General features: G+C 37.7%; 1 long non-coding RNA gene across 1 annotated transcript; it reads right to left on the minus strand.

Moving 5' to 3' along the window:
* Positions 1-8,482: 8,482 nt before the first annotated feature.
* On the minus strand, positions 8,483-26,493 carry LOC116652711 (uncharacterized). The gene is made up of 4 exons (XR_004305855.2): positions 26,310-26,493; positions 23,515-23,577; positions 17,773-18,736; positions 8,483-10,229 (listed from the first exon to the last, which is right to left on the minus strand). It is a non-coding gene; the product is annotated as an uncharacterized LOC116652711 (long non-coding RNA).
* Positions 26,494-27,240: the final 747 nt, after the last annotated feature.

The following is a 27,240-nucleotide window of genomic DNA, read 5'->3' on the forward strand; positions in this document are numbered from 1 at the left end:
CTCCTTAGCCCATGATATACAAAGACCTTCCAATGTTATCGTGCTTTACTAGAAGTATTTTAGAATTGATATCTAGATTGTTTTTATTCAAGGAAAGTGAAAACAACATTTCTTTTATATCGTAATGATCTGGATAAAATCAGGGTCCCTGTAGCTCCCCTACTTAGGACTCTATATTAAATAAATCACATTCCTAAAATAGTCAGAGAATTTATTTGAAAACAGACTTGTGCTTCTAATATTTTCAGCGGGTGCCTGAAAAGCATTTTCTCTTTTAGTTCCTTGTCATATATGTTCAGAATTTGTTATGTTAGTCAGAGGCAACCAGGTGAATTTCTTCAGAACACTGTTTGCGCTGATCAAGGAATGCCAACAAATAGTGCATTTTTATTTTAATTGATCTGACTGGAAAGAGCTGCCACTCTTCTTTGCATATGAACATATCTTTGTATGGAAATTCTGGTTAAATTTTGAGCTACGAATAATTTAGGATTAAAGGAAGAAATACCGTTTCAAAAGTGTGAAAAGTTCGTTCACTAAGACATTCTTTTCCTAGGATCTAACACTGCCATAAATCAGGGAGAAGGTACCTTAGAGTGGCAACTGTAGAAAACAGAGGGAAAAAAGTCTCATTAAAATTAATGCATAGTAGGCTATAGAGTAAATTAAAAGCCAACAGGATCTCAATGCATGGCAATTGGCATTCCTGATTTAACAGTTTCTGCTACCACAAGTGAAAAAATAAAACAAAACCTGCAGTGAGAAATTTGCCTTTTTATTTTACTACTATTCCTCACATACAGTTTCCTGTAGTTTTAAAATAGACAGGCAAAGAAAGAAAGATTTATTTGACCTACCTGTAAGCCTTGAAATATGTATTTAGCACAGCTGTTCTTTTGTGTTTAAACTCATCACAAAAATGCAGCTTTAATGTAACCCACCATTGATCTGCAGTAAGTGGAAACAAAATCTCTCCTTAATTAGTATCATCCAATCACTTTTTTACATTTCTACAGAACACACACTGTGAACTGTTTAATGGACTATTATTTAGAAGAGTGGCAAAAAGCCTGCAAAAAAAAAAAAAGAAAAAAAGAAAAAAAGCACATAGTGAAAATAAAAACTAGCAGTGTCAATGAAAAATGTGTTGCAAAATAATGGAAAAAAAGATGTTTCGTTAAGATGGGCTTCACTGGCATTTTACTGTATAGATGAACACTGCTCCAATTACTGCCAACAATGGGGAAAGAGATAGAGAGATATAGATTCATTACTTTCAACACCCTTAACTGTCTACCACTGAATTCGCTTATCTGTTCCTTTTTCTACAGGACCTGCATGGAGGGGGGAAGGAATAAACAAAGAACTGAGTAGAGTGAATGTGTCACAAATTACCACAAACACACTGTGACTCAATGCACTTTTCATTTCTCTCCTCATTAACTGTGTCTTGCTCAAAATGAGAGACTGGGTCTAAACATAATCAAGTCCCACAGATAACAATTGACTTGACTGCTGGGGCAGTCATCACCTTCTAGCTACTGGGAAATAAATTTAGAAATAAAATGAGTTAAAATAAAATTCACTCTGCTCTCTTTTCTGTGCTCAGATAATTTGAAGGCCATCAAGGCCTGCAGAAACAATCCATCTCTCTGTGAAAAGGAAAGCAGCCAGTGCCACTACCAATAAGGCATGTCTTTAGTGTTATCAAGAGTAAGTATAATTACACAGTGGAAAGGCCATCAAAGTGTCTTGGGCGCTGGTATTTTTTTTCCTGAGGTCTTCATCAATAGTGCTGTCGGAATGAAAAGAATAAGTGGGGGGAAAAAGAGAAAAAAAATAATATCCTCCAGATTGGTGTGACTGACCTGCAATCTAGTAGAGCGCATTATAATTTGAGAGCAGTAGGATGATTCAATAAAATTTTTGCTATCTTCCACTTTAAATCAGGAAGGATTAATTTCAAGAATCTTTCTGTATACTCTTGTGGTCTTGGTTTTGTCAGTGCTGAAATTTCTCTTCAAAGAGGCTAAAGGACTTCCTGTTGAAGGGCATTTATACTTGCCAAGCCCTCTAATAGCAATGAATTTTTGAGCAGCAGATTTTCTGGCTTGGTAAAGAGAAGGTAGGGCTGTTTGTTTCTGCTGAACAGGATCCCAGTTCTGCACTTTTTATTTAGGGAAAGCACCCACAAAGTTAACTGATTCATTACATTTCTATCATGGGCAGCCATGGTACATGTTTTCACATAATTCCATTCAATAACTACATGAATGTTATGTCTGACACTTTTTTCTGGGGCAGGAATTAAAAGCTGCATGCCCAAGTCCTGTGGTGCCTTACTCATGCTACTAAATGTTGGACTGGCAAGGAATATCCCTGACCTCTGGTGTGGACTGTGCATGAACAAGTCTTGAGAAGTTCTGAATATATGCCTGGAGCTAATGCAAGCATCTTGCTAGTTGATTATCTGCTACTGAAAATATTTTTAAGAGCAGAGAATCACCTCAAACCTAGCTATTAAATTGGTCCTGGCAATGTTCTATTAAAAAACCCAACATGTTAGTAACTGTGGTATGAGCCCCGAGTATAATCACCCAGTTGGGTGATTAGAGTCAATCGTCTAATCATCATTGTCCCCAGCAGCCTTGTTGTTCTTGGAACTTCTGTTTTCTGTGGCTACTAGATCTGGAAATCACAAAATGCTGCTGACTGTTTGCTCTAGGGCAAATTAGGTCTTTAAAAAGCTTTAACCAGTCTATGGACTTTTAAATCTGCCTTGGTGGTTTGTTTCTACTGTTCACAACATGAGTATATTTTCCAAACCTCACAATTTAATTGATTTATTACAAGCAACAAAATTAACTGGGCTTTACTGCTTTGAAAAAATTTAGTTATTAAATAATAACTGTAGATCTCCTGAAGCCTGTAATGACTGAAGTAGAGCAGACACAGCAAGGTGGCCAAACATAACAAACTGAGAGGAGTGGGGGAATGGAAATATAACCGAGAGAATGCAAATATCCCTGATACATTCTCTTAAAACTTGAAAGAGCTTTTATTAGCCAAGTGGCAGAATGATTCATTTTCTCAGGTTTTATTTGGATAACAGCATCACCTGAAATTTGGAGGAAAAGATGTGAGGTCTTTTTTCAAAAAGCTCTGTGACAGAATTCCTATTTATGACTATGGACTCTGCAGATTAAGGGGTCCATAGTCATCCTAGATCTACAGAATTAAGTGAGACAGCAGGCCAAACTGAAACCCAAGTTCTAATCATGAGGAACATAGGATGCACTATATGGAGAAATGGTTGAACTTCTGCCTTTGTTTAGCTGTTCTGTCACACTGTCTTAAAGGACACAGTGACTGGAACAAGGCTATGGCACGTTAGCTGTATTCCTTCCAGCATATATCTTCATTGCTCTCACAGAAATAGTAGATATTCTGTCTGGGTAGTGTATAGACATGAAGTTGCATATCAAGTAGTTTAGTTCAGATAGTAGATGAATGGGAGCTGCAGCTGTACAGATCCTGGCATAGGCTGCATTAGTCTGCCTAATTACTCCTGTGACTGAGGTTTATATCCTAGTATAGTCTAAGCTTGAATGGTTTCCAGAACATAAAATAAGCAAGCAGAATTATAGATTTTGGTTTGTTTGTTTTTAGCATTGACACTTCCAGTAGAGATTTATATTTTCCAATCCAATTTTTCTAGTATGTTGAAAGTCTATTTGTGCCAAAGAATTTTTGTTCTACCAGGGAACTGAGAAATAAATTCAGTTAATATCAGATCAAATTTGTTTAGTCACAACAGAAACCTAATAAAAATAAGTAAGTCTTTTTTAGGAACCATCATAACATCCTCTCTAACAATAAAATTCATCACCCAAATAATACTCCAACTTATTGTATCAGGACCATCGATTCACTATTGGATTAGTGAACGTTAGCAAGTCTCACCAGCAGAATCTCCTTCAACCTGCTAGTCATGCTCCACCCAATGCACTCCAGGACACCCCTTTCCTTCCTGGTCACAAAGACATACTGCTGGCTTACAGCCAATGTATCATCCACTGGAACACCCAGGTCATTCTCAGACCTCCTTTCCAGTAGGTACATTCCTAACCTGTACTGTTATACATGGTTATTCCTCCCTAGATGCAGGTCTCTGTACTTGCCCTTTTTGAAATTCATAATGTTCCTCTCTGCCCGACTCACCAGTCTCTCACTGAATGCTAGCACAGCTGTCCAGTGTGTCAGCCTCTCCTCCCAACTATGGCAGACTTGGTGAGGGTATGCTCTACCCCTTCTTCCAGATCACTGATGGAGATCTTTGATAAAATTGGACCCAGTACCAGCCCCTGGAGAACGCTTCTAGCTACAGGCCTCCAACTGGACTCTGCCACTGATGACAACATTCTGAACTCTGCCAGTCAGCTAGTGTTCAATCCACCTTGTCATTTGTCTCACTCTTTGTAGGCTTACGTACATGGATGTTACAGGAGACAATGTTAAAAGCCCTGCTGAAGTCACAGTAGACAACATTCACTGCTCTCCCCTTATCTACCAAGCTGGATTATAGAAGGCTGCCAAGTTGGTAGCTTTGGTTGAGTATGATTTCCCCTTGGTGAATCCATGCTGACTACTCCTGATATCTTTATTTCACATTTCTGCAGCCTGTCTTTTTCAATTATTCTTCCAGAAGATGTCTGAAAAACACTCTACTTTTTCCTACCAGCTGCACTGGTCCTGACCTGGCTTAAGAAATATCAGAACAGTGTTCAAAAGGTAAATGGAAGTGAGCTCCACTGGCTATCTTATTTTCAAGTCACCATGTCATGGCTATGAAAGACAAAGTAGACTCAATAGAGAGACCAGTTCATAACCCAGTAGTTATTATTTCCAATGTAAACTGATACTCTCTCCAGTCTTCATGATTTCCAAGTTTTACTGCAGTTTGGACTGTATCAATACTTCAGGTGGGTTAGAGATTGTTTATTTGCCCATGGCTCTGTTCTGAGTAGACAAACAGCAGGAAGGGCATTTATTATTATACCTCATTATGTTGCCAAAAAGTTAGAAATCTTTGAATATGGCTTCCAAAGAAAGTTATATAAAAACATAGGTGTTTCTTTAAGCTCAGGATTCATAAATATAAATGGTCTGTATCACATGCAGTTTTTCCATGGGAGTATTATTTGGCACAGTTTTATGCTGTGCCAAATTTGTGGTTTCTTAGGTTATTGCTTTTTAGAAAAATCTGTTTCTGGCACACACATACAAATACACAAATTGAAAAGGGAAATATTTGTATTGTGAAATTAAACTTGTTCACATCTTCAATGATGATTTATTAAAGAAAATATATGGCTAGCCACAGAATGGTGAAATGTACCCTGACTTTTGCATTCCCTATATGAAGCAACCACAAAACTCATTTGAAAACAAATAGTACTATAAAGACTTAAAGAAAGAAAATGAAGCATTTGCATGTATAAAATACCTCACAAACACATCTTCATTCCGAAAGACTAAAGAGAACTAAATGTTTCTCTAAATAGCTTTTTGAGGGCATTATTTTTATGGCCGGGATGTTTCTGCTTCTGTAGGCACCTAGTGTATGCTGTTGGATTACTTCATTGAACTGCTATTAGGTTAAGCACAATACTTTCAGTGTTGCAATATTCTGTGGACAGTGAAAGTTCAAAAGCAGAAAAGCACTAAATAACCATTAAGTTACAGGCATTTTTTGGCAGAATGGAAAAAGCAAAGCAGTATAAAGGAATACACATTAAAATTACTGCTGTTTTTTATTAATGTTGTTATGGCATCCACTTGCATGCAAAATCAGGACTCCATTAAACTAGATTTATTATCAAAGATGACATGATTCATCTGATATTGTTTATTTTCATCATGTGATCAGATTTCAATGTAGATGTAGACATCTGAATAGTAGGCATGTTAGTTAACATAAGCTCTTTTGGAGACCAGTGTGTAGTTTTAAGGAGTAAATCATTTGAACTTTTCAGAAGATCACACGAGAGAAACACAACCTAAAAAAGGACATTTATTTTCTCTAAGAAAGTCCAGTCTGAATAGCTCAAATGAAGATATTCATATATAGACACCTAAACAAAGAAGGATCCTAGTCTTGCTGTCTGTTATGAGAGACAAAATAAACAAGTGAGGAAGACAGATGTGAAAAGAATAAAACAGAAAACAAGCAAGCAAGCAAACAAGTAAAGATATGGAGATTAATAGGGGTCACAAAAAAAGATTTGAGTGTTAGAAAAATTTCTAACTGTTGAAAAAAACAAAATGCCTGTAAATCAGATGATGTGGTCATGTCTAGTTTTCTCTAAGGCGTGTCTCAGCATCTCTGAACATCACTGAGAGAACCCACTGTGAAACAATTCCCAGCATGGCTACAGCTCTCTAAGTTTGCTAGCAAAAAAAATAAATAAAAAGAAGAAGGGTAGTAAGAGGACAAGTCTAGTTATTACCAGAAGATACATCAACTATATGAGCAAAATATACTGAAGAGAAGGATTAGCATCCAAGATGACAGCAGATAATAGTAAGCAGTGTTACTAGTAAGAAAAGGTATATATAGAAAGGTACGAAAGCCTTCTAAAAATTGCTAATTTGCATGGAATAAAACTGATTTAACAATGTGTGACAGTTATTTGATTATACTTTTTTAAAAGCCACATGAGAAACTTGCTTTTATATAAAAGCACTGATAGAAAATGATAGAAAAGAAGAAATTTGAGTGCAACATACAATGCAATAGTATTTCAAGGTCAATGCAATTCCTCTTTTCTAAACATATTTGTTGTACAGACTAGAGGAGGAATATTAGAAGTTTGTATTTCCATCTGTCTGCTTAAAATTGGGTCTGTGCTCCAGCATGAACAGGCGAATCTCTGATGAGCTAAAAGTACTTTGGTTCACGATGCACCCTATAACACTGCCACAGTATGCTGATTTCCTCATGATAATTGGTAGTGGTTTTATAAGTTTTAATAGTCATCACATGGTCACAAGCTGATTTTATGAAAATTTGTTCATTAGTCTCAGCAAAATACTGCAGCACGTAGTTGCCAAGTGAGAATTTCTAATTGAGTTTAGTAATACACTGAAAAGGTAGTTATGGCAGTTATCACAAAAAGCAAATACAAAAGCAACGTAAACAATTTTATTTTGTTTAGAACTGAAATCTGGCAGCAGTTTTATCCTGTGTCTTAAAGAAATGTATAGTAAGCATTTGAATCAGTACTCTCATGAAGAGCTGAAGTCAAAAGTTATTAGTGGCATTAAATATGAAATATGAATGACCTTTGTACATCTGTTTCTAGGCTCAGGGAAAACTGATTCAGCTTTCTTCAGGCATTCAGGGACAGAGCTGAACAAGGACATATATTCCTCAACATAGGACTTATCAATGCCTAACTTGAAAGCTGTTTCTCACAACACTGGCTTAGCTAGTAACTAATCATAGAGTTCCATGGATAGGTTTCAACTTCAGCTTCAGGCGTCTAGGTTAATCTAAGAAAATGCCAGTGAGTAAGCTAACGCTTGACCTTCTTTTATGACAGAAGTCAGATGTCCATACAACAGACATCTAATGATGTTTAGCTATGCTAGAGTATTTAAGATGTCTTTACAGGCTTGTAGATATGACATAGGACTTATAGAATCATAGAATCATTAATGTTGGAAAGGACCTCTAAGATCATCCAGTCCAACCATCCACATACTGCCCACTAACCATATTACTCAGTGCCACATTTGCATGGTTCTTGAGCACCTCCAGAGACAGTGAGTCCACTACCTACCTCCTGGTAGGTACCTACCACTAACTACCTCCCTGGGCAGCTTGTGCCACTGACTCAACACTCTTTATGAGAAGTTTTTTTCTAATATCCAACCTGAACCTCCCCTGGCACAGCTTAAGGCCATCATATTGCTGTTACATGGGAGAAGAGGCTGACACCCACCTCACTACAATCTCCTTTCAGGTCACTGTAGAGAACAATAAGGTCTCTTTTGAGCATCCTCTTCTCCAGACTGAACAGTCCCAGGACTTGTCTCCTAGACCAGTTTCTTACGTTAGATGCATAAAAACACTACTAGACATCAATATGCATGTGGAATTGGACTGAACCTTTAAGTTTTATAAAATCTTCCTAACTGTAATGTTTCAGAAACTTTTTTATTTTTATTTATTTATTTTTTTTTTTAAGGTTCATAGAAGCAGCTTAGTAAATTATCAGGCAGAAAACCCTAAAACCTTTCTGTGCCAAAATTTGATCCAGATAAGATATTTCTTCAGTCTCCTGGATAAGCTAACTCTTACAGATCTCCTCAGAATTCCTCTGGAATGGGACCAAATATGTAGTAACATCTGACTTTGTTCAAAGGACAGTTGAAGAAAAATTCCTATTCCTATTCCTATTCCTATTCCTATTCCTATTCCTATTCCTATTCCTATTCCTATTCCTATTCCTATTCCTATTCCTATTCCTATCCCTATCCCTATCCCTATTCCCATCTGTATAATGTCCAAAAATGATCAGCATTCATTATGGGTTTAAGCCCCAGTACGTTTGCAGGGTAAGATGAATTTTCACATACAGTAGGTCTGTTGCTGCTAAAAACGGTTTGATTTTATTTTATCCCAAATATCACCAACAGATGCTGATCTGAGGCTCCAATTCTGATGCATAGCAGAGCACACTCTGTGACTCTGATACTCGAATCCTTCAGACTAGCACATCTAAAAGAGTGCACACTCAAGTGTTCTTTGCACACTTGAGACTAGGATTCACAAAGGTGAGCACAGGAATATGTCTTACCTTCACACAGGCACATGGAAAAAGTTCTGACCTGGCCTATGGAAATGACAATCTCTAGGGTTCTACAGCATGAATGCAACCAGTGCAGGTCCCAAACTCTGAAAGTTGCATGTATTTTTTACTAGCTCATGAAGCCATCAAATTTTAACAACTCACTATTTTGTCAAGGACATCTTCAAGCTTGCTTTCTTTAGATTATATGATTCACTTACCTGCCAAAAGCAATCAAGATAATGTTACTACTCCAATGACTAGCGCTAAATGTGGTATTAACAATAACACTCATAACTATTATATGAGTTTTATATTCAGACTATAAATGAATAATCATATCTGGTGAACTCTTAACAACATTTCTGCTATGGTACTGTATCTGGCCTTTTAACAGAGCAATTCAAAAAATGAAAAGCAATGCCAGATTTCCATAAAAAATAGACATATATGCACTGATAATCCAAAAAGGAATAATTTATTCAGTGTCTCTAGTGTACACCATAATCTACAACGCTAAAATTATGAAGAATTTCCTTGTTAAAGTCCTTTGAATCTGACTACAGGTGTTCTAGCAGTTTTTCAGTAAAAGTTATTCAAAGAGTTATTCAAATCCTGTTCCCATTTCTGGTGGAATTTTTATCATTTGTGTGGCTCTGTTATGCCAACAAAAAATGAGAAAAGAGAAGATTCTGTTCACATTCATCTGTGGGGATTCAGCAATTAAATCAATTTGATTAACCAAAGACCCATTCTGCTGTGTATTTACATACTGTAATTACAAATTGGCAAATAACGGGAAAAGTGGGAGCGTGGGATAGCGTGTTTTTATATCAGTTGTTCCAATACAACTGCAATACTTCTAAATAAGCAGATATATCTAGTCATTCTTTTAGCACTCCAAATGGGAAGGATGAAACCATGTTTTCTATGGTAATTGGACTGCCTCAGATTTTACCCTAACATTCTGAAAATTAAAACACTTTTATATTTTGTAAATCTTTAAAAGCAAGTAGCAGAGCTTTAAGAAGTGTTTTGTTTCAGCTACTGAAGTCCGTAATTTCTCCTTACTGTACCATCAATATAACAGTCAGTTTAGACTTGCTAAACATTCAGGTTTGATCAAATCTGATTATTTGCCAGATTAATAGTCCAGTTCAGCTTGCAGTTTGGGCTACTGAAAATTGAGTAATGTTGAAGAAGACTCTGAGGAGACAAACTGACAGGTAACATCAGCAAGGACTGATCAGCATTTAGGCTCTGAGTAGGTGGTCTCCCATGTGCTTCCAGTCCAAGATGAAGAGTAAATGTTTACGGGCACTGAGCAAACATACCTGCTCTGTAGACTTAACAGTCCTGGGGCATCTCAGGGACCTGCAAAGGTCAGACAGAGAGATGTTCTCATTTGGATACAAATACACTGAGCAAAACAATTTGAATTTTTTCCCAGCTACTTGGTTACTGACTACTGTAACTGCTGAGAGGAAGAAAATCTGGAACTGCTGGAGCACTATCATACGTGTTCATGGAAATGACCTACAGACCCAAGTCATACTAGAGTGCAAGAATCTTGATTCACGCATAGTCCCTTCTGTTTGAAATAGTTCTATCTATCTTTACTGCACAAGGCAGGTTGTGTTTTCAACTCTGGACTGAAATCAAAATTAACACCAGTCTGAACTGATAGCGTGAGTCTGATGCTAATGCATACCTTCTGTGTCAACCAAATAAGAAAGCAGTGCTTCCACTTACTTTTTCATTAAATTCATAGCTGATGCTTCAACGTCCTATCCTTAAAAATATCCTTAAAAATATCCAATGCCATTATCAACAACATATTAAATTCAACTACTATTTCTCTACAATATGAAACATTATATGCTTTGTTTTAAAATACAAATCACAGTATGCACCATCCCTCTAGAAGTTCACAGAGAAACCACCACATTCATTCCAAAGGTTAATTTCAATTGTTCTTAAAAATCAGAATTATTTCCAGTTCCTACATGTATAGCTTCAGATCCTATATACTACACTTTTATCCACCAGATTAAACATATCATTACAAGAAATAATGCAGGTACTTTCAAACTGTTGTCGTGTCATTTTTTAACCTTTTAATGTAAAAACAAACTAACAAGAAAAACCTACAACAGCACAGATTTCCTTCTTTTTACCATTAAGGTAGGTTTTCCAGGTCTTGGGCCATTTCAGTTTTGAATCCTTGTCAGTTTGACAACACTCTTTTTAGAAATGGAAGTGAAAGACCTGGGCTCAAACGTTTCTCATAATCTCTGTTTGCCTTGGAGGATCAGTCTGGAAGGGAACCTTGTTTCTGGAAGTCTGGGCTTGCAGCAGGCCATTTTAAGTTACAGAGTTAGGTCATTCAAATGGACCTTCTGTGCAGTATGCTATTTTAAGTGACTACCTGCATTATCATACACTTAACATGCATTTTTGTGTCATCTGTTCATGTCTAGGCACACTTCTCAGTGTCTCTACTGGAAGACTGAAGACAGTCCCTTTTTGAAGATCTTGAGCCTACAGAAACACAGTATTTTTCTTCACTAGTTTTCTCTTTGTCTTGTTTCATAAGAGCTCTCATGCAAGCCATTTCCTAAAAAACAATAGATACTTCCAGGACTGTAAATGTTAGAATCTCTCCACTTCAGTGAAATGGGTCTGATTTTCACCTGGTCATGTTTTTATCTGAATGACTTCTTATCCTTAAGGCTAGGACAGGGGTAAAAAGTCCATACATGCTCTAGTCCAGTAGTGCAAGGCCATATTTGAAAAAACATAGGTACCAAAGTCAGAAGAAATTACTGGAAAGAAGTAAAAAGATGTAATGTCTCCTACTTTGTTTACCAAGGAAGAGGCAGACAGAAACTGGTAAATTCAGACAGTAATGGATATGGCTAATGCTCTGTTTAATTTTTTGTTTGTATTTTTTTTTCCCTAAAATATTTTGTTGAAAACTTACAGACATAAGAATTCCCTTTATGAAGCTAGAAATACATATATATATATATTTTTTTTCTTAGAATGCTGTAGTATCAAATGGACACCTAGAATGACCTCAACTATGAGACTGAGTGAAGGCAAAAATGCACTGTCTTAGGAATGGAACATACAGAAATAATTTGAAAAATAAAAAGCCAGCATTCATCCTTACTGATACATGTATCCTCTTCAATTTTCCTATCGTATGCAGTAATTTAAACAAGGCTTACTCAGTAATTGATTTTTAAGGAATAAGGTATGTGACTAAAATGCCTTTATTATCAGAAGATTATTTAGGTCACTACAGTAGAAAAGTACATCAACAGAAAGAAGTATTTGCTGTGTTGATAGTCCTCTGAGCATCTTCAATAAGTGCCTACTTGGAGAATGTGAAACTGTTCAGTTGCCAGTTTTCTGCAACCATATGTTGTGTGTCTCCTGAATGCTGACTGCAGAGAGGTGTTTTGGATCTTCTAGACACTAGTGAAAGAAAATATTTCTAGTTTCTGATGAAAAAAGAAAATAGAGTAGACCTTTATAGTTACGTTTAATTTGTCTGTTACCAGCAAAACACAGTGGAGGATGAATGTACGTGGTAAAAAAACACAACAATCTTCTTCATCAGCAACTATCTCATTTAGAATCATAGATAAGAATTTGATTATTTCTATGACACATCTGTTTATCTTGAATATCTTGAATAGCTTTTTTTTTATCCTATATCACAAGTTATTCACATGTTTTTGATATGAGCTGGTGTAATTACCTTAAGGTATCTGCTCCAGTCGATCTTGACATTCAATCCATACTCAGTAAAGACGATCCAATAGTTTTTTCAATTCCTCTGGTCAGAGAGGTTGCAAACATATTTTAACATTGCATTTTATTGTTATACACAGAACAAACTTAAAAGTTCAAGTCCCTTCCTATCCTGGGAAATAAAAAAAAGGACTAAAAGGTTGCAACAGATACTCTTTCTTATTGCAATTGTTGACTCCTGAGGAGCTAGTCTGATAGAATTTGATTAGGTCTCAGAACAAATCTCCTATGAAAACGTAAGGGTTAGGTTTCTCTGTGTATAAAGCTCATTTAGTCAGATTGGTTGTATCCTCAAATGGCAGAAATCAAGTGATTTGACATAGCTAAAACCTTGGCTGAAGACTGTAGATCAGGAGATAGAAGCCTAACCTCAAATGGTTCAAAGTCCTCTGACAAAAAGCAGGACAAGCTCGTGTCTAGAGATATCCACTCCTGAAAGCTGTTACCTCTCACTAGAGAAAAAGGACTGTTTTATGATCAGGTTCCATTAATTTTCACTTTTAAGAAAATAATCACATTGCTTTGAAAGGAATAATGTTTTTTTTCAGTATATTTGTGGTTGTGAGTACCCCCTTGGAGAGATATGTGAATAGATGGACACATATGCACACTTGATGAATTATGTATAAAATATAGTCTTTTATATATAATCACAGAATCAGAGAATCACCAAGGTTGGAAAAGACCTCCAAGATCATACAGTCCAACCGACCACCAATATTTCCCCATATACCATGTCCTTTCGTACACAATTAACACATTTCTTGAACACCAGAACAGAGATGGCTACTCAACCTGGGCATCCCATTCTGCCACCTAACCACTCTTCTGGAGAAGAAATTTTTCCTGACATCCTACATCCTGAATCTCCCGTGGCACAACTTGAGGCCATTCCCTCTTGTTCTGTCAGCACGTATGTGGGAGAGGAGGCCAACTTCCAGCTTGCTACAATCTTCTCCTAGGTAGCTGTAGAGAGTAAATATGCTCTTTTATCTAATTACCTTGTTTTTGTAAACATGCTAGAATGTTGTTGTTGTTTTTTTCCAGTGTATTTCTATGAGAGTAAGGAAAACTTCAAGAAATCTATAGCATAGGCTAGGAGCAAAAGTGTAGAAAGGTCTCTTGTGTTTCTCCTCAGTTGTCCAGATGCCTCCACTAAGTACTTGTGTCTATATTTTGGGTTTTTAATATTAAAGTTCTCATACACTCATTCTAATTATGTTTCTCCAGAATATAAATTTCCCCCACCTTATTTTAGTCTTTACCTATAGTTAATCTTTCTCAGAGGTTCTTTCCAAACATTTCTAAATTTATTATTAATCATTTCTCCCTCTAAGGATACTCACATTGCTCATATTTTCAAACATCCTAAACCAGCTCAAATCTACTGAGGTAAGAAACACAGTCATAAATTGTCTTTTAATGGTGTTAGACATCTCTCAACAGATACCTTCTAAGAAAGTTTAGCACAAGAGTTAACTTAAAGGCTAGAAGGGGCTAAGGCATTAAAATAAAATGTGAAAAATAATATCTTACTAATGTAGTAAGGCAAGAAGGCAATTTGTGCTTATGAACTTCTTTTAAGGTTTACTGTTATTAGAACTATTCTGCATTCCCCAAACATATTCAGTGCTGAGCAACAAGTGCACATTAATCTGGGCAATCTAACTGTGATGGGGCATCCTAGCTGTAACCACTCAAAGCAACTATCTGTCTCTGTTTCTTTAGGTTATGAATCTTCTAGCCCCACTGCCAAACAGTAGCACTGAAAAACACACTAAAAGACAGAACAAGGGACAGCTGGAGAAGAATCTCCTGCTTTGGGTTCAGTATTGGCAGTCCAATAATGTTAAGTCAGGAATGAAGTGTTCGCACTTTAACCACATGGACCATGAAGCAACTTGCCATGTTAAAAATACATTACTCTAGATAGACATTTCACACTGTGGATTAGAAGCCAAATATTTGACTGAATTAAACTTTTTTTACATCACTTTTATAAGGCAGAAAGAATGGACAGTGATACAACTAGCCAGAACAAATTTCCTCCAGTCTGAGACTTCCAGCTCAAAGTGAAATTTTTCCTGTTGATTCAATCTGGGTCCTCAGCATGGAATAATGCTGTGCTTTTGGTGAAATATAAGGGGGGCAACTGTTAGCTTTCTTATGTCCTTTTGTGCTCCCTTGAGTGTTGGCATGGATGGAAGCCATCTGGTGGAGTCTTAAACAGTCTTGAAATAACAGACTTGAGAGAACCAAAATTGCCTACAACAGCATGACAAATCTGTGCTCTGCTGTTGAGCTGGTTAAAATAAGATGAAAATCCAAGTCAATATGGAGCACACAGGATGGATAGTCACAAAAGCTGACTCGAACCTTGTAAAACTGAGCTTCATAAATTCCCCCTACAGCCAGAAATGACAGCGTCCTCTAAGGTACAGTTCAGAGCAGGTATTTAAGTAGCTGTGTATCTGTACTTAGAGACTGGGTTCTCAAAGAGGAGCTTAGGAAGGGCAAAGAATAAGTTATCTTGCTAAAGGTGAAGTCTTTGTGAGCACTTTTATTGGATGTGTCTCTTCGATGTGGAATCCCTATTCTCTGCACTTCATGCCAGTCAATTTTAACTTGGGCTCCAGTAAAAAGCACACAAAGCAATTTCCAGATAGGGATACATGGGGCTAGTCTACCAGCTACAGCACATTTTCATTTTGCCTCCACACAGAAGTCAGGTTTGAGCTGTGTCTAACTTAGCTTACTCCTTCTCAGCACCACATGCCATGCTTTTCTGGAGTACCCCAAACAGGCCTGGTCACCTCAGACAGCTTCCATAAATTTCTGGCTTGCATTGTATACCCCAGTCTTGGGATCACAGAAAAAAAAGCATGCAAAATGTGTAAAACACTCCACTCTTTAGCATGTATACAGCTATGGTTAAGACACAGAAAACTGTGTTCTTCAGCTCAGGAAGAAGAAGGGTGCTAGGCAATTTTTCTATACTTGCTGCTCTGTCCCTGGGAAGGCCACTTCGCTTCATGCCAAGATGACCAAATATACGCACTAAGGGAAATACAGTCATCTAAATCCATGTTTGTATGTAAGGCAGCCAGCATCCCCAGCACGTATAAACTTTATTTGGAGCTGTGTAGGAACACCACCTGCTCATGCTGCTCCAAGAAATTCCACTTAAAACATTCAGAAGCAGCTGGGATGTGAATGTTTGATTCATCTCATCAGAAGCTGAAATTAAGATTGAAAACATAGATCGTGTATTCTCCTAACATTCCAAGAAAATATTTATTTCTTAATACTTGTTGTTCAAGTGAAATTCTACAAACTGCTTATCATTTCCATCTTGTTTACACTATGGGTGGATGTAGTTTATATTAAATTCTGCAAATGTTTTTAAGATGACAAGTTTTCCACAATTCAAGCCTGCTGACCTGCAACTAAAATACAAGGTTCAGCTGGAAGTAATTGTTTCAAGTGACAGTCATACAATGTATAATGCTATATACCATCATTGGGCTAGGAAGCTCTCACCTAAGTTTTATAATTGTAAGTAAGTCTTTGGCTCCTGCAATTTTAGAAAGCATTACAGTTCAAGGAAAATTCTATCTGTCCCAAGAGCGAGAGAAGTGAGGACACTGCAACTGATAGCAGTAAGTCAACTGATTATACCATTCTGCGACTCCTGTAGCAGCACACATTCTTTAAACAGATACAAGGCAACTGAGGTTCAAGACACAGCAGCTTTTCCTGAACTACAGAGCTGGTATGCCTGAGACTTCCTTTGATGTCTCTCGATTCTTGAAAAATCAGGTTCCTGCACTATCCTAAATCATTTCACCATCATGTAATATTATGGAACTTCGATTCATAAATTAAAAGACTGACTTTAGAAACCTTTAACTGAAATACCAGAACAGGCAGGGATTCTCATTCCTCCAATAACATAATGAGTAGCTACTTAATGAAATTTACTTTGATATTCAACTTGTATGTTGTCCTTAAAAATTTATTACACCTGCTACAACTACTAACTCCATTTGGTTAGTGACCATGCAATACTGCACAACTAGTCTTGGATCAAAAAGGTTTGTTAGTTTCTCCTCAAATGGCAGTAAAACAAAGACAAAAAAAACCCAACAAACAAAACAAAAACAAACCAGTCTCCACAACAAGCCAAACAAAAAATCACAAAGGTACGAAAGATCCTTATTTGATAGTACGTCTGAATGCATTAAAGCTAGTAGTCTCCCAAAAGATTCTTATAGTAAGCCTTTTCTGGATGAGTATCATTAACTTGTATACCTCATTTGACGAAGAATCTTAGAATTCTCACTGGCTGAATAACAGGAGACAAGAAATGTTAAATCCATTTAAGATTTTCCCTTCTTTTTTCTTGTGTGTGCATGTATAAAAATTTCTATTCAAAGCCCCCAAGGCCAAAGCTAGTATGATAACATTTGGAAAGGAAGCCAGGCTTCCCTCTGAGGAAGAAGATAACTTCTAGCCAAAAAAAAAACCAAACAACCCAACCAATCAACCAAATACCAACAAAAAAAGCCCTTTTGAATCATTTAATCTACAAAACTGCCAATTCCGAGAATACCAGGTGGTTTGCTTACCTTGCAAGTTTGTTGAGATGTTCAGCTTCTTAGGTAAAAGTATTTTATTTTGCATACAGGAGAATTTTATACTGAACAATCAAACTTTTCTAGGTACTTTAAATAACCCCTTTGGTGCAGTACATTCCTACCATTTCTTCTACTTATTTCCCTGTTTCCTCGTAGGCAAAGAACTGCCACATTTTATTCATGGACCATTGTGGTACAGATGATACAAATTCCTGTAAGAGGTCATTGATGAACAGGGACTGACTCTTGTTCAGTGTGTTCTGATCTTCTTAGTCCTTATGGCCGGAGGGGATGCAACAGTTTGCACTACTGCATGTATCATGAATGTCTTTTTTTTATTATGTCCTTGGTTATTTTCCCAGGACATTCCTAGGAGGAAGGTGTTAGAATGGACAGTATACCATAAACCTTAATTGTAGGACTTAAATCTCGAAACATTTGGATAAATTTGTACTTACCTTCTGCAGTTTCGTTTGTGCCAATGTAGCTTCAGTTCCATATGCTCCAGACATTAACTAACATCATAGGTTGATCTGCAGTGAGCAAAATCAAAAGCATCTGCCCAAGCTCACAGGGCTTGTGGTGCTTAAGAACTCCTCGGCACTGGATACTTCCGAAATATCTTGATACACTTGAATGTCTTAGAAACTCAACAAGAAAACCCCATTATAGTAACTTCCCTCCTTGATAATTATCGGTAATTTGTGACTGTTATTAGAACAGCATAAATCCATAAAGAGCTAGAAGTTGCCAGATCTCCTCCAGTCTGAATTTGAATGTAGATTCCAGGCCTCCTGTATGGAAAGCCTGCATGTGTAGTGTGAGAGTGTGCACTTCTTGATCTCTTTTAATCAAGAGAAAAATGGATAATGTAATAGCAGAATTCTGTGAAAGAATGCAAATTACTGTGCATTGCAATGAAATGTTTCCCCTTAGGATTAGAGTGCCTGGTAAGACTCCTCTGCATGAGCTGGAGCTGATATATGAAGCTGTGTCTTGCATAAAGGCAGACAGGTTAGAGCTCAGCTGTGCCAACCTTAAGGCCTGGTTCTTCAGTGCTTAATCAGGCAAAGTACCTGCAGAAGTCAGAGGGGTTTTGCCCCTTAATGAGAATTACTTGACTAAATCTCCCTTTGCAGAGCTGGTAGTATAATCCTACTGTGGTAAAATTATACATGAGGATCCCTTAATAAATTTTAATTTGCTTTGACCACTGCTAGCATTTTAGGACCACATGGTCTTGGCAGCTATCAGTTGTGCTTTTTTTGGACACCATATTACGTTCAGAGGTAATTCTTCTTCAGTGCTCTCCACTGAAATCCATTCTTGTGTCATTTCTGCTACATTCAACCTTTCTTCCACTTATGTTATTCTTGTAGGTAGAAGGTGGCCTGGGACTTCCTGCCTTTTCTTTCTTGCTTGCTATAGAAACAGAGACAAACAAAAATGTGCCAGATTTATTTACCAAGAAAAATTAAATCATAACATAAATTCAAGAGAAATATATATTACAAAAAAACTGTTAAGTTGTCAAACATTTAATCAAAGCTACTATAAGGCAAATAGAGCTACCATGCTTCAGCTCAAACACAGTAATTTTGTAAAACTCTCAGCCTTCAACAAAAGAGAGAATATGTCTCAGAGAAGCTCAAAATGAAAAAATGCTACCTTAAGTATCTTCACATTCTATTTATGTTTGAAGGATATTGCATGGCTCAGCTAGAAGCTGTTTAAAAACCAGTAACTTGACCATGAGTGCTAAACAAATGTTTAGGTAACATGGATACAGATATGGACAGCATGAGGAAAGTTGCTGCAAAAACATGTTATATGATTTGCAAATAGGAACACATTAGCATAGATTTCCAAAATTTCTTCTGCTTTGATTTTTGATTTGCTAAACCCAGTTTCTGATCAGTGAGATGATCTACTGATTCAGGTAGAAAACAGTGAGTAAGACTGTGGGTCTGTTAAAGCAAAGGCTGCATTTCTTTTATGAGGGGAAGCAATACTTGAGTAATTCATCCCTTCACAAATCTGTCAGGACATGCTCTCTACAGCTGCCAAAACAATGGCGAGAAAGCAGATCAGCACTTAATATTAAGTTAAGGCTGAAATACAGATGCAACAAATAATCATCAATATAAATATATAATCCCACCTAGACAAGTCTCCTAGAAAATCTGCTTAAGGCAGATTTCCACCACTAACACCACCTCAGGGTGGAGAAAATTTCCTAGCTACATAAGTGATCTAGCTAGAACACTGTACAAGCCAAGGACTTCAGCGAGAAGAAACAAATATAATCCCAGTGAACAAAGTGAGGTAAAGAGTGAGTAACATAAAGAAAATGACAACAAGTGACCTGTGAAAGCTAACAGGGCCTCCAAGAATTGTGTGAACTCCACCCTCTTATGAGGCTACTCATGATACATTTCCTTATTCAGCATGCTCTGTGTGATCCACCCCACATGGCTCTAGCACTGGGCAACATTTCATCTCAAATTAGTCAAAACGGTCTTCTTAGTAACTACTGTGCCCCAGTGGCGCAGTGGTAGGAATGCCACTTTGCAACACCGGAGGCCCAGGTTCGAATCCCCCCTGTGGCGCAAGTGGTAGAAGTGCCGCTCTGCTACACAGAGGCTCGAATCCTGGGGGTTGGACTCTAAGGTCCCTTCCAACCCGCACAAGACTGTGATACTGTGAACAGCAGTACTTTGGTCCTCATATTTTTATATGAGAATACTTTATAGGCATTAAATAAAGCTAACTGCAAATATCAAACAAGAAGCCTATCCACTTGGTATACTTTGATATGTTTGCAATGAAGCGGGTACTGACACAGAAGCCTTTCTATTGTTTTTCTCCTAGTTTTCTAACTGGACATAAAGGTGAAGTTATAATTCCCATTGTAATAATTCAGAAAGAAAAGCTGTTTCCTGTGTAAAAAGGCTCCTCTTATTTGAAGACAATGCTTATTGTCTGGGCTGCAGACTTAGGGCTCGCTCCTTACATCTATTTCACTGCTGCAAAAACTGTTATGTGCTTTGAGGGCACAGACTGTATCAGCAAATTGATGCTAAGCTCAGCTCTGATGAAAATCTGTCCCCTTTTCCCTGTTACTCTTCCATCAGACTTTCTACCCTGACTTGCCAAATTTCATCTGCAAGTTCCCAAACACTAGAAATGTTTGGGAAGCTGCCACAAGGGGGGAAAAAAAAGGGGGAAGGGGGGGGGGAGAGAGGGGTGGAGGGAGGGAGAAAAAAGAAAGTAATGTAACCTTAAATTATTACTTAATATGCTAAAATGTTAGTTTTCCTATTTTTATATATTTTTTCCTACAGGTTGCTATATTGCCTGCAGGGGTCACTATAACCTCCTCTGGCCTCCAGATATTTTTCAAGTCTACATTGCTAATGGTTAAGATTATCTAAATATGAGAAACTAGCTTTTGTTTGTTTGTTTCATTTATTTTTTGTTTATTTACTTTAAATTAGATGCTAGCCCAGCCTCAATGCTTGTTACCAGGACTGACAAACTGAAATCATGATTTTCTGCAATATTTTAGGGAATGAAACGGCATCATTAGTGAATAGAACGAAAAATCATTCCCATGCCCTTGCAAGCTGCCATCACCTTGACTGTGATTTTCAACAGGGAGGAACTGGGTATCTATTTCAGGGTAATCATCAAGGAGAGAGCTGAACAATCTTGATGATAACCCAAAATATTTTCCCCACACACTCTGTTTTTTCTGCTACAAGTGGCTGTCCATCCCATGCAGACTGATGCATCACATGTTACTGTCCCACACACTGGCACTTCTTCCTCCACTGCTGTATGTTAACAGTGTAACAACTTTCCTGTATAGTGACTCTCTGTGTCATTTATAGAAGGAGGCTGGGTTTTTCTCTAAGATCATCTCAGATTCATTCCTCAGTCTTTACCCTTGCAAAATCTCATTCAAATCAATGGATAATTGCATGATAAAGCACTCATTTAAAATCCGACTTGAGTGAAACAGTATTTGGGAAGGAAGTGGGGAGGGGTATAGGTAGTTTCAGAAATTAACAGTACAGCATTCGTTGTAGCTTGCTATGTGTTGAATCACTTTGCTTAGGATTTGAGATTATTTGAATGTTGGAGTAAAAATTCTGCTGCACTAGACATGTCTCCTATTGTCTCAGAACTTTTGAAAGATAAACTTTTTGAAAGTTTTATCTTTGTTTAAGAAAGAAAGAAAGAAAGAAAGAAAGAAAGAAAGAAAGAAAGAAAGAAAGAAAGAAAGAAAGAAAGAAAGAAAGAAAGAAAGAAAGAAAGAAAGAAAGAAAGAAAATCAAGATTAATAAAATCAAACGTGATTGATCACCCAGCCAGGAAACAAAAAAAAATGTAGCTCTTTTGCCCAGCCCCAGGCTAATATAGCTCTCAGTTGTCTAAGATACTGGTTACTTGGTGTGCCAAAAATCCAGAGGATGATACTGTAATCAGTGAGGACAAAGTCAAAAGGAGAAGGATGGGAGAGAGAAATTAAAAACAAAAACAAAAACAAAACAAAAAAAAACAAAAGAAAAGCAAACCTAAAATTTTAGCTCAAGCACCCCCATGATATAAAGAACTGCTTATTGTTCAGAAGTGGAAGTACCCAAAATTTCCCACTGACCCTTAACATGAGGTAATAACTTGATGCTACCACACCCCTGCTCCCATCAAGTGATGAGGAATGACAGTGGAGATAATGTGTGTAGAGACCAAAGAAGTCTGTGCTACAGCCTTTTTTTCTGGTAGAAGATCATGGATTTTACTCCTTATCCACATAAAGCTCTCCTGTTTATGCTTTATGCTGATGGAGTGAATTTCACCCTACATAATTTTGCCTACCCTAGCTCAAGTCACTTAGGAAGCCTTTATGTAGATTTTACACTTAATTAACATAACCTCATCAGACTTGGTATTTTCTCGAATTTACATGAACTGGATGTCTTAAGGAACCCCGACCAGAGACGAAGACGTAAGGATTGCTTTGCTGAGAGAGGGGAAGAAAAATATTGTATACAGCAATAAGGCGAAGAAAAACTTGGATTAGAAGATGGATTTAGTGGGTTAAGAAGTCACAGAACTTTGACAAAGCACAACTTTGCTAATACAAATAAGAACCCTGAGCTACATTTGAATTCACATCACACCACACCTGGTAAGAATTAGTCTAGCACAGCATCATCAATCATAGTGTGGTTGTCAGTTTTGACATCCTTTAAGTCTACGTTGTGTGCTTAATGACTACATTACAGAAAATGTAAACAGACACCAAACATACAGGTATGCCCTATATTTTTTTTAAGGTGCTGTATATTGAAGAATAATAATAAAGAAGCTCCAACATTGTTTTATTTGGGGAGTGAGTAAATGAACTGTAACGCAAGCTTTTACAACATAATCAGAAAAAAAGCTTTTAAAGAAAACGAGGACTAAAATCAAAAAGTCTTGCCATATTTAGGAACTTTGATCCAAATTTGTAAAACATAAATTAATATTTAGAGAGAACAGAAACTTCTTTATATTTTGCTATTATTTATTTTCTCTCTCAAAAGCATTCAGCAGAGACGAAATACTATCCTTGCTGTATATCCCGTGAATTTTTCAGCTTGATATGGTGACCATGATTTACTAATAAGGACTCTGGAGTCACTTGTGAGCCCATTACAAACCCTGTATTAATAATTCATAAGGGGAAAACATGCTGAAGAAGTGCTTGGGATCATGACCTAAGTGGAATGCCTGAGTTCAAACTAAAAATCTCCCAAATTCCATTTTTATTATTAGCAGATTTCTAGAATTACAACACTTACAAGAAAGGCTCCAGTTTTGCAGCTCTGGAGGTTGCCCAGGTATTATGAACATAAGGCTCCTTGTCTCATTTGCTTGTGTGATCTCTGACTAAAACTTCTATGTATTTCGGCGAGTGCAGGATCAAGTCCCTCCACAATTCATTCGAGGAATCTTAATTTGAGATTTTAGCGAATGTTTATTTTCTGGCTCAACAGCAGCGTATTTTGGAGGTGGAAAAGATGTATGCAAAAGAAGGGTCAAAATCCAGATGTAAGAATGAATAGCAAGAGTACATTCAAAGAGTGCAGGAGTAGTGAGAACTGTAAATACGTGTCTGATTTGGTTTGTGAAAGGTATTGCTATCTACTTACCAGAACTGTGTCATACATTCTCTTGTTCTCTGTATAACTGCCTCTGTAGAGGTATTACAAAGGCTGCAAAATAAAAAGATCTCTGTAAATTAGTCTGGTTTAGATTCCAAAGTAAAAAAAAAAAAAAAAAAAAAAAAGCCAGAAAACTGCTTTATTTTAATTCATTTGAATAATCTTCCTCATTTCTGTGATCTATCACTCACAGATAAGAAGCACCTTGCAAATTTTATTATTTCTACCAAATATATCTTATTCAATTAGCAACTGTCAGTGTAAAAAAAGAAAAGACAATAAACCTCCAGCTCTGATTAGAAAGGAAAGAAATGTGTAGTGAAATGCATGAGACTGAAAGCTGTTATATTTCTTTGAAAATAAACATTCATCCAGAAATTGCTTTCAAAGTGCTTTTTGGTTTGTTTATTTTTGTGTTGTTTGTTGTTTTTTTTTTAACCGAATGTAAAACAAAGGCCCAAACTTGGTTTGATTTTAATCATCATGAACAGGATTTCTGATAGGACCTGATTCAGCTCTCTGTCATTTTAATTCAGCTATTTGTTTTTTAGGGATAAAACTGTTTTAAAGCTTTGCAGGAGTTCATACGTGTAGTTGGAATTTTGATTTATTCATTTAAGACCCTTCATTCCACTTTACTAGAAAAAGTAAGAAAAAAACAACAGCAACAACAAAAAGCGCTCTGTTATCCCTACTTTATTAAAACATAACAGCGCAAGGAAATAAATTTCATGTCTCTATTTTTCCGGACTTCTTAGTGAGAATTTTATTATGGCAACATTTCTGAGATAAAAGAGTGCAATGAAGACACTTTTACACTCATGCTTATCGTGGGTCTGAAATGATTTCTAAAAGCTGAGATGCTTTCCCTAATATATGTGGGTGGTGCACCAACAAAGCACTGAATATCAATTACTATTTTTATAAAGCAATTCTCAGAAGCCTTTGGTCTAAGCCAACAGTCCTTACTCAAGCAAAACAACTGGAATGCTGTGGGAGTTTTACCTAGCACAGTACTTTAATCTCCTTAGAGATCAATAAATAATTAAAAATTTTATCATACGAGCTACTGTGTTTTGAAATTGACTTCTTTTAAATTCATCTTTGCTTTACTTATTGGAGAAAGAGTGAAGATTTTCTCCCTTGCATTTGTGCTTGCACGCCCTCAAAAAACAAAACAACAACAAAAAACAACAACAGAACAAAACAACATAACAAAACCTGTGCAAGAAGCATCTTGCGATGTTACATCCAGCACCGTTCTGGTTCTAAAACAGTCCCATTTTTGGATTGCTTTTCCTTTAACAATCTGATTATACTGCATGGTTTACTTCCACGGTTCCAGTGTTCCTCATTACTAATTCCAATAGCAAAAACTTGCCAGAACCCCTGAGAAGTAAACCTTCAAATCTGGAATTAAATAACAGAATATATTACACATTGGACATTTGCAGGGAAACTTCACTTGAGGGAAAATAAATACAAACATCTTGTTCTGTGATCTGGAAGTAAACTACTCCAAGCGCTGTGCTGCTCCCAGAAAGGCTTCTGACAATTTCTTCTTTCAAGTCAAAGTTTTAACAGTGTGTTTCTGAGGCCAAAATATACACTTTATACACTATTAATAAAGGATTTTCTGAATTAATGAAAACCCAACTATGTTCACAAATAATGAACAAACAGCCAATTAAAAGCACAGCGAAGCCAGCAGCAGAGATATTGGTGGTTGATTTTTTTTTTTTAATTATTATTATTATTAATATCCATTGTATTCCTTTAGCCTTTAATGTGAGCCTCTTCAGCTGACTGGTGCCCAAAAGGGAGCTAACAAATCGCTCAGCTGGTGGCTGACACTGGTCTTGAAGAAAGCTAGTAAGGAACACTTTGCCGTCTTTCAGAGCCTCTACACCAGCTGTCACCCAGCTATGGGTGCTGAAAAGCTCCTGTCACTTCATCCAAAGGGATTTACTTGGTCAGAAGGAAAATTTAAATACAAAGCATGCAGCTAAGAAGCTAGTGAAAAGGATTATGAGTGCACAAGAGCACATGTGTATAAGACACTAATACATCTTTAGGAAATTTCAGATCCCCAAAGCCAGGATTACTGCCAGAGGCAGGGTGGTATACGTATGCTGGGACCTTTACCGTTGGAGTTATTATCTCCCAACTATTCAACTTTATGGGTCTTTCATCATCTGTGTGTGTGTGTTTGGGGGGGGGGGTGGGAGGGGGGGGGAGGGAGGGTGTAGTTGGTGGTGATGGTGGGGAGGTTGTTTTAAAGAATGCTCCCCTTATCTTCACTGGGGAAATAAGAAACAACAGTCCCATCCATTATTTGGCAGAATTCACCTGCATGCAAAATACTCCGTAGCTTTTATTGTCAGACATTTAATTTGCGTGTGTGTGTGTGTGCGTGTGTGAGGGGACAGGGGCTGGCTCCGGCCTGGCCCTCGGGGAGGGTACAGGGCTGGGCAAGCTGTAGATCCGCGGAGAGCTGAAAACGCTGTGCCATGGGGAGCTGAGGGAGGGTGGTTGAACCTCAAGCCTAGTCCTCTTTTTAGTTTTCTTTCCTTTTTCTTTTTTTTTCTTTTTTTTCTTTCTTTCTTTTTTTTCTTTTCTTTTCATTCTCTCGTTCTTTCTATTTTTATTATTATTATTATTATTATTATTATTTAATACAGTTTTATTTTTTTCCCCTCCAACGTCGTTTTAAAGTCACCGGAGGGAAAAAGGAAAGGAAAAGCGAAATGTGAAACCGAAGAGGAACGTCTATAAAAACTTACATGTTGAGCCAGCTTAACACTGCAGCCACATTCGACTCGGAGCAGCACCCGTACCGGCCGGCTTGGGGCGAGGTACCGCTACTCGAGGCTGCTACAGCCCCGACCCGGTCCGCCGGGCTCCGACCGCCGAGCCTCGGGGAACGGAGGAGTGAGGCGGCCGGCAGCACAGCCCGGCCCCGGTCCCCGGCGGTGGGGGAGGAGTGCGGGCGGCCTCACCTGCGGGTGTGGCGAGAGCGCGGAGAGGGGCTTCACGGCGTGGGGGTGGGGGGTAACACGGGGCCGTTCGGGGGAGAATTCCCCGCGTCGAGCCTCTAAGGACATCGGCATTATGCGTCTTACAAAGCGTGAGGTTTAACAAAATGTGGTACACGGCTCAGAGCAGCTGCCTTTAGAGGTCACTAGAACATCGCTGCAGTACTTACAAATTCTCCATGAAGGATTAGAAGTTAGTCTAAAGCCCTGTATACACTAGATACAGTTCCAGTGGATGCTGTATACTATTATCTAAATTTCTTCACATAGACTATCATGTATCTGCCCCAGCAAAGCTGATTAGTGAAGCAGCTTGACTCTGACATATCCTTTATGCCAGCCACAAGCTGCCTTGCACAGCCACCTTATTCACTGTGGAGACAGGCCTGCAGCAAGATTGTAACACAACAAATGCAAATGAGATGAGCCTTACACCACTTAAACCGAGATGGCTATAATATGTAACAGCTTAATGTGCCCACAGAAGTGATTGATGCCCCTTCCGTATCCCTAAAGAGCCGCCGTTTTGATGAACTCTTTTTTAACTAATATTTCTTTTTGCTCCTCTCCCTGGCAATGCCTTTCTCTTTATCCTCAGTGTTGGGAAAAGAGGCACGGAGCGAAATATTGAACAACTCATCAAACTCAATTGTCTCCCTCAAGGTCTTGCTTTAATGAA

Source organism: Coturnix japonica, chromosome 1 (genome assembly GCF_054131305.1).
Source record: "Coturnix japonica strain WE chromosome 1, WE-NBRP24, whole genome shotgun sequence".
Classification (NCBI taxonomy): Eukaryota; Metazoa; Chordata; class Aves; order Galliformes; family Phasianidae; genus Coturnix; species Coturnix japonica.